This window comes from Megalobrama amblycephala, linkage group LG2 (assembly GCF_018812025.1).
Source record: "Megalobrama amblycephala isolate DHTTF-2021 linkage group LG2, ASM1881202v1, whole genome shotgun sequence".
NCBI lineage: Eukaryota > Metazoa > Chordata > Actinopteri > Cypriniformes > Xenocyprididae > Megalobrama > Megalobrama amblycephala.
This window is the reverse complement of record NC_063045.1, coordinates 8,525,807-8,535,122: the sequence shown is the minus strand read 5'-3', so window position 1 is coordinate 8,535,122 and position 9,316 is coordinate 8,525,807.

Below are 9,316 nucleotides of genomic sequence, written 5' to 3'. Positions count from 1 at the left end.
TTCAACACTATCATTACTCATTCTGACTTGCGTGTGTGTGTGTGTGTGTGTGTGTGTGTGACCCTTTATGTATGTTATGTTATGTGTTTGTTAGTTTAGTTATGTGTTTGTGAGTTAGTTAATAAAGATTGTGCACAATACACGTTTGGTTCTGACTCCGTCTGCTAATGAATTGCCTCTTAAGTGATAGATCCGGACTACGTGCTCTGAGTAGTACAGTACAATAAGAAATATTATTTTTCCATAACTTGGAAATTGACATTTCTTAGAATTATTAAACAATCAACACTGAGCGTTCACTGGACGAACAGGTTAACTGATTGTAATGTTAATTTTAATGTAGCTACGTCCAGTTAATCTGATTAACGGATTTGCATATTCATAATTAATCATAATTAATAATCATAATGAGTTATGAATAATTATTAATATTTCCCCTTTGAGTTAATTTTCGCTACAAACCAGAGACCTGACTCCAGAAAATGTGATAACCATAAAAATCTACAAATGAAAACTTCAGATGCAAGAGCCTCTAAGTGCCATCTGAAATTTTCTTCTAAAATTAGCATTTTTATCAAACTGGTATGTTTAGGGTCAGTAATTTCACTCTAATGGCAATGAAAATGACCTATTAATTGCCAGTAGAATGAAATTACTGACCCTAAACATACAAGCTTGATAAAAATGCTCATTTTAGAAGAAAATTTTAGATGGCACTTAGAGGTTTTTGCGTCTGAAGACTTCATTTGTAGATTTTTATGGTTATCACATTTTCTGGAGTCAGGTCTCTGGTTGAACTCCAGCAAAGCTCACGATTCAAGTAGCGGGCTGTTCTTAAAGGCCTCCTTGCTAACCTTCCCTTAGGTCGTAGTGAAGTGGTTTCCTCTCGTTTTGAGAGTCTAGGCGATATGCTGAAACCTTCCGCCCCCCTGGGCTCCAGATGTACCATGACTTTAGGTATGGCCATTCTCTTACATTGCCCTGCGATGCATGTTGGCTTTTCTTTGCCTCTGCTCTGTCTAGGGTTCGGTGTAGTGTGCAGGCGTTTTTCTATTTATCGCCTCCCTTTTCTAAGTCATGTTAGTTGTCGGCTGTACGATGGGGCCGCCCTTTAATTCCGGCCTAGGTGTATTTAGGAATATGTCTGTTTGACAAGGGCAGGTTTTGCTGTTGCTTTCCACCTCCTGGGTTCCACCTCCTTTTTTCTGTGAGAAGAGGCCTCTCCAGCTCTGATACTGCGGCTGGAGATCCTTGTATGCCTCCTCAATGTTAGTGTTGTCCCCGGCCAGGGCCCGCCCTCTGCACTTGGGCAATAAATGCGTGCTTCTAGCTTCTCTTTTGCAAGGTGAGTTTGTGGCCTCCTCTGTTTCAGCCTAGGTGAACGTTGCTCCTCTTAATATTAGAGTAGATGCGATATTCTGTGCCTCAGTTCCCTTTTGGTTTGTGGCACTTAGGTGTTTTAGGTTCTGTTTTGAACCTCCCTCTGGATGTCTTGAGTGTTGTTGGCTTCTTCTCTTTATTGAGAATTGAATACGATATGTTGAAGCGTTCGCTCTATAGAGCTAGTTGTAACCTTCCCTCCAGCCATGTTTTGTGCTCCTTGAGGTTTTTAAGTCACTGGTCAGAATTGAAGGCCTTTATACTATTATATAGGCCTCTTTTTCACCTGAGCTCTTGTTTTGAGACACTTACTCATCTGCTTTTGTTCAGGTCTGCACCCTTGAGTTCTAACTCTAGTTTTTTCGCTTACTCTTAGCTCTTTTGCCCGATATGCCTCACGCCACTTTGGTTTAGGTTGAGCACATTTGGTACTCCTTTCCTTCGTGTTGGTTGAGTATGCTCCCTTGGAGCCACTGCATTCTGGCTCTAACCAGACCTCCTCATTAGCCCGGCTGCATGGTTTACTCCCCCTGCTTTAGGTGTTAAAGCTATTTGCTGAGTATATAGTGCTGTGTTGGCAATGCCAACGAGTATTTCACGCTTGCTTAGCCTTAGTGGCCCTTTTTTCTCTCGAGTTGACTGCCTGTGAGTCATTGGCCTTCTAGGGCCTCCTTATTGGCTATCCTCTTGGTTTCCAATATCAGGTCGCTAGCCTCCTCTGGAGCCTCCTTGATGTTGACTACAGTTTTTATCTGCTACTTTCACCAGCCTTTTCAGGCTGCCTCTGTGGTAGGTTCTGGTTGGTTCTTTGCCCCAGGGTGGGACCCCTTTTTTCTGTGTTGGTCCTCATACAGACTTCCCACTAGCTCTGAAGCTGGTTCTCTGGTCTGTGTTTGGTTGTAGGCTCCCTTCTGAGCCTCCCAGTCGGGGTTTCTTCAGAGTTCTGCACTCAGGGTTTTTGTTCAGAGTTCTGCACTCCCGATTTATCACTGGTAGAAGGCTTCTCAGCCTCCCAGGAGGATTGGTTATTACTAAGCTGTAGTTTCTACTTCTTGAAAAACTACTTTGCTTCCTGAGCGCAGTCTAGGATTATTTTGGAGTTTGATGTTTACACCCCATAGACCAGCTTCTGGTGAAGCTGTAGTAGCACCAATAAGGATTAAAGTAAATATATCTTGTAGCTGTACATCACTAACATTTGGACATTCCTTTGAAATATATAAATAAATGTGTTATGTCAGCTGTCTTTATAAACTGCTACTGTAAACTGCATACCGCTAACGTTACTGAGAGACTGGTAGAATCAAGAAGACAGAGAAAACAGATTGCCTGGAAATATATTTATAATTTCTATTAATATAGTAAAACTCCTTTTAGGCTACCCCCAAAATTGAGTAAAATACTTACAAACCCAACAGTTGGGTTCAATTTTTAAATTAAATTTTTAACCCAATTACCAATAACCCAATCCATATTTTATGAAATAACCCAAGGGCAGCGTGAATTTATGAAAAAAGGAAAGATAATAGCTTAATGCTAGTATTGTTATGCAAGAATTATTAGTATTATTATTACTGTTATTGTTATTACTTAAATGTCTTTAAACTAGCACAGGGCCCAACATGCAGTAATACATTAAACATTTGAAGTATAAAAATAACAATAACTTTTTCAGTCATAAGACTTACTTAAGTAATTTAAAGTAACAGGGTCAAAGTTAATCACGTTAATTACGTTATTGATTTATTAGCAAAATCTTCATTTACGCTTAATCCTTAAAGTGCAAAACATCCTTAATTTTAAAATTCTTCCAATGTTATCTGCTGTAGAGAAAAATCATAGTTTAAAGTAACATAATTTATTAAAAACAAATCCATTATAATTATTGCAGAATGAAAGTACAATTTTAATTTTGTTGGGTTAAAAAAAAAAAAGATTTCAATGGATCTGTTAGTAAAAAAAAAAAAAAAAAAATCATGTTTGAACAGTAGCAGCAGCTTTATTACTCTGAAATGGGCCAAAAATTAAGCCATAATAATGTTTTTATAACTTACCGATCAAACACCACCAGTGCAAAACAGAACAAAATAAACACGTGAAACATTTTCTTCAGCAGTTCAGTGTCTGATAATAAAACATCCCACTAAATATGCAGCAGAACTGTTAAAGTGTGAATCCTCCCACAACAGAGTTTGACCCTCCTATTCACACCCTGCATGTGCACAATATACTATTATAGTTCATCTGGCTCTTATTAAAACTTTAACTGTTCTTACATGGTTGGCACAATTTCAAAATGTTGACCATTGTACCTTATTCTACCCTTAATGTGAGTATCACAAAGGTACACATAAGTGCCTAAAATTGACATGGTATATACATGGTACATATTATTACCTTTTTAAAATGTACCGCCCCAGTGACAGCTTTTAAGTACACAAATAAAACTGCAACCTCACAGGTTCATTTTCTGAGTCAGACTGAAAGTGTCTGCGGTCAGTTTCCTGCAGAGATGTGGTTTGATCTGTTCGGTCTGCAAACATCTTGTAGGTGAGAGTGGGCATTCAGTGTGTGTGTTCAGGTTGTAGATGCACAGGTTCTTCCTGTCCTGCTACTATGAGCAGACTTTTAAAGGAATAGTTCACAAAGAATGGAAAATTCATCATTTACTCACCCTCGTGTTAAAACTTGTATGAGTTTGTTCTGTTAAACACAGAAGAAGATATTTTGAAGAATGTTGGTAACCAGACTGTTGATGGTAGCCATTTGCCTTGCCCAAATACCCACACTTGCGGTTTTGGCCACTTGACAGCTCGTGTACGCGACAGGAAGTAAGTGCGCAAGACTGTCTCATATCTTAAAAAAGCCAAAGTGCAGTGCCCTTAATGCACATTAAACCCACACTATCTTGAATACCGCCTCTAAGAAATCGCAAGATGTCAAGGAAAACACACGACTGTAAGTTAAATTAATTATATATTACATATAATTTGGTACTAAAATATAAAGTGTTGCACACTGTATTGATGCAAAAATGAGTGGGCTGTGTGTACAATTGCAACTGATTTTTATGACTTAAAGAAGCACCACAATTTTAAAATTGTGTCTTCTGTTAGTTCTGTTAGAGACCTCTGAACAGACATTTAGAAGTGTATTTTAAAATGCAGAGTATTGATAATAATAATTAAAACAAAAAAGCTGTAATACTATAAGTGTGTTTCATCAGGCAATCAAAAGTTCTACACACACTTGTGGTCTTCACACCCACTTGAACACTTGAGCCAAATACAGGAAATACGTCATGTAAGTAGACAAGTGGTCAAGTGCAAAGACGACAAGTGTGGGTATTTTGAAAAGGCTATTGACTTCCAGAGTACAAAAACAAAAAACAAAAAAAAAAAAAAACAAACAAACAAACAAAAAAACACTATGGAAGTAGTAGGAAGCAGGAAGTAGGAAGTAGTTAAAAGTAGGAAGTAGTCACATTTTTTGAGCTGTGAACAGATATGTAAAGGTTGCACATCATTGAAAACACTAAAGGTACTCATTAATTTTATTTAAAAGTTAAAATTAGTTATTTTTGCATTCTTCAGACCGATTTCTATCTTCCGGTTTGAAAAGCAAAGTCTGAGCAACGTCACAAAATCTGACGTCATCGTGTACAACCGGCAAGATGCCGAGTGCTGGTGGGCTCCAAGTATGGGCTGGTCGAACATGCTGACGTCAACAGTTTCTGTATTTATTCATGACTTAAATCTCATTCAATCCAATCACTGCGCTGTAGTATGCATGCGATTATAACTGCGGTATTATGCATGAGGAAGTATCACTTTTCTCACCTCGGTCTCTTGTCATTCAGAGACATATCGTTGGTGTTCGTTTCCTCAGTGCTACAACACAAAAATGCGTTTTTCTGCAACACGACCAGAGCAGAGGTTTGTGTGCATGTGGATTGTTTTGCTGTAATCTACCAGCACAAATGGAAAATATGTCCGCATAAGATTGCATTACAGCAGAGAATTCAAATGTCACAAAAGTGCTGTTCATTCACCTCTGCCTGCTCTAGCTGCGTTCAAACGCACGAGCCGTGTGTATGTTTCCCTCAGCACAGCAGCACATAAGTGTTGTTTGTATTTTGCCCGCAATGCAGCCAGAACTGGAATTTGAATACAAACACATCAAAAATACAATTGTTATGATAGACACACGGAGCACGCATATGATCGGTTTCAGCGCGGAGCTTCGCGTTGTGTTTAACAGCACTAGCCATGTGGATCATAGCTCATACAAAATAAAGTGTCTGTGTATAAAGTTTTTATTTCACACATTCTCCTGCACCAAACATTAACCAGCACAGTGTATGCACATATATTTCATCAAGTCTTCTTCAAATGAATTATATGTGCAAACTGGACACTGATACAGTGGTGTAGCCTATCTGAACGCGACAACAAGATTATTCTAATAGACAAAAGACAGATTTTGAGATTGCAGTGCTTGTAAATGTAATCAAAGTAGCCTATTATTAGCCCTAAGAATAGTAGACAATTCGAGTAGAAAATGTAGCCTGATTTGACTACCAATCTCACAGTCAAATCTTCGCAGAGGTGTTATGAAACAAGATATGGGGGTGCTCAATATCTGATTTTACATAGATGTACCGGTTCTCTCCCAATAGGTTAATATACAGCCTATTATGATAATGTTGTAAAGAAAAATGTGAAAAGAAAGAAGCTTTTGATAAATATTTTTAATGTGTGTGAATAAATCCAACCACCCCTGTGACAGATTTAAGTTTCACTTCCATGATCCGTGACCGGCAGAGGAGCATCTTGGCGGCAGGGATTAAATCTTTAACAATGTCTGGGATAAGAAAATATCTGTAGAATTGGATGCACGTTGAAATTGTAAAAGATTATACAAAAAACTTATGATGCAAATTGTGCCAACAGCTCATGTCCTACCGCTCAACAACGACAAACACTGTGTCGCACTTCTGCCTTTGAAAAGACTCAAAGGGACACAGGCAGATTATGTGTCTATATCAGACTGGATATTTCTCTCTCAATCAGGTAGGGTACAAGTGATTTCAAAACATTTCAGCCGGTTCTAATTTGATTTTTGGATGTTGTGAATGTTTAGCTAAAAAGACTTCCACTCCAGTTTAGCGTTTATTGTCTCTGCAAAAGACAAAGTTGACAATTCTGGCTACACTTTCGTTATTTTAATAATTTCTTTAATTTTAATTTATTTATTGATCACTCTGGGTTATCTAATTTAACTGCTTGTGCTTTGTCGACATGTGAAATGCATATCTATCTGCAGTGTTGTCACGGAGCCCGTTCCCCCACCACCAACACAGCGTGCATCGTCACCGGATCTTCACACTCACCCCAATCACCCGAATTCTAATCATCGACACCTGAACCTCATTCCCCTTGCACTATAAAGACTCGCACTTCCCTCACATCGGTGTCTGGTCTTGTTTACACTTACCTGGACTCCTTACCCCTCTGATGTCTCTGTGTTTCCACTCCAGCGTCTCATCTCGTCTCGTCTTCAGTCTTCGTACTACCTGGCAAAGAGAAAGGACTCTGTATATCTGTTCAGCTAAGTGACTGTCATCAACATGCTCATATCCACAAGCTGCTTACCTGTGTTGTTCCTGTGTTCCTCTGTTCAGTAATAAACTACGTGTTAACTGTGACCCTCTTGTTCCCGTCTGTTGTCTGACAAGTGTGGCCTTTCTGCAGTTTATATATATATATATATATATATATATATATTTAAAGTTTATTGATCCAAAATGTTTTTATTAATTTTCTTCTATATCTTTGAGTGGTGTTGTGTACATTGTGGCTGTGAATGTTTATCCACATTGCCTTTCATTTGTTAAAAAAAGACAAAATCATTGTCAGTTTTGTCTATCACTTGACATGCAGTGTTGTTGTTTTATTACAAAGTTGTTTCTCTGTGCTGTGTGTGAAAGAAAATAAAAGTTGTCTTAAGCCGCGGGTATAGGTTTCATTTTCCGTGTCCCGCTCCATCTCGTGCACAGTTTAGCACGTGAACCTTTCAAAGTCCGTGTGCACTATCTAGTGGACTGCTGTTTTTCAACTGTTTTCCAACATATATGACACCTATCAGTCGAATATAGAACAGACCTATAAATCCGAGTTGGGGAACCCTGTTACAAATCCTCATGTTTCCATTTTCCTGTGACCGTTTCTCCGCTTTCATTAGTCATTCACCTGTGTCTAATTATCCTATCACCTTCTTAAGCTTTGTTTGCTATATTTAAGCCCTGTGTTCATCATTCTTGGTCTGTTCTCGTCTGTGTAATGTTGTGTTATTTCCGTGTCTTCATTAAAGCCTGATTCATCTACTCTCCTTCGTTTCGCCTGGTGTTTGCTACCAACTGTGACAGAAGAACAGACCTATACCGAAATGGACCTACTGGCTTTCCAGCTGCTATACCCGACAGGAGCAGCAGTCCCCCGAGGCCCAACCCAAAGGTTTTTAGATCAAGTGGGACCGAGCTTCACATCGCCTCAGAACTGGAGTCCCGAGGACAGACGTCTGACCAGGTGTGTGAGCCGGCTACAATGTGCGCCAACGTGGGAGTCCTTGTGGAGTTTGAGGGGATGGAGTGGAGCCCTGCCCACATTCCCACCACAGAGGGTGAGCAAGCGCTGGACTATTTGTTTTCTTTTTATGAGGATTGTATTGAAGAGGATTCCCTGAGTCTCTTTTCCCCGCCGGTTCTGTCCAGCCTAGAACTGCCCGTATACCCGTTGGTCCCGTCCAGCCTAGAACTGTCTGTCTTCCCGCTGGTTCCGTCCAGCTCTGTGTCTACTGTGTTCCCTCCCAACCTCCCTCGCCCACCTCCTCTTCAGTTATCATTCAGTTCCTCTGCCCAGTCGCTGCTGTCTCACGCTGTCACCTCAGTTTCTCCTCTACCAGCCCTCTGTGGTGTGGATCCACCTCAAGCCAGCCATTCTACAGCGCTGTCTGGATGCGTGGGCCCCTTAGCTCTGCCTCTTGCCTCCGATCCAGTCTCTGCACCTCGGCTCGTCGTCCAGACTCCTCCGCCATGGCTCCTCCCCCCCTCAGCTCCGCCTGGGACCATCGGCCATTCGGCTACACCGGGCTCCCTCTATCCACCGGCTACACCTTAGTTGGACGTCACCACACCTTCGCCATGGACTTACGAGTCGTCTGCTGCGTGACACCTCTCCACCCCTACGGCTCCATCTGGCTCCGCCCTCCGTCCGGTTCCGCCTCGGCCCGCTGTCACTCCGGTTCCACCTCAGACCTCTGGCACCCCGGCTCCTCCTCAGGGTATCGTTGCCACGCCTCCCTCGTGGCCTCCAAAGCCTGCAGTTTCAAGCCTGGTTGTCGGCCATCCATCTGCGCTCTGGGCTCCTTCTCCATCGGCTTCGTCTCCATCAGTCATCCCCACGGTTTCGTCGAGGAGTTTTACACCATGGCTCCTCCCTCCCTCGACTCGTGGATCACCATCCTGGCTGAACTCTGGAGTCTCCATCTACTCGTCCTGCTCCAGGTCTCCCCCTGGCTCCTCCCACCCTCCACGCCCCCTTGGACTATAGTTTCTGTTTTGTTCATGGACTCTTTCCTTTTGTGTCTTTGTTTTACTCCGCCCTCCTCCAGAACCCCCACCCTCCCTCCTCTGTTGGACTCTTATGGCGCGAGGACACGCCTATCCAGGAGGGGGCGAACTGTTACAAATCCTCATGTTTCCGTTTTCCCCTGTGACCTACAGTAGTTTCCCCGTTCTGTTCATTAGTTCATCTGTTTCACCTGTGTCTAATTATCCTATCACCTTGTTAAGTTCCCTTTGTTTGCTACCTGTATTTAAGCCCTGTGTTCACCCTCATTCCTGGTCCGTTCTCGTCTGTGTAAGGTTGTGTTATTT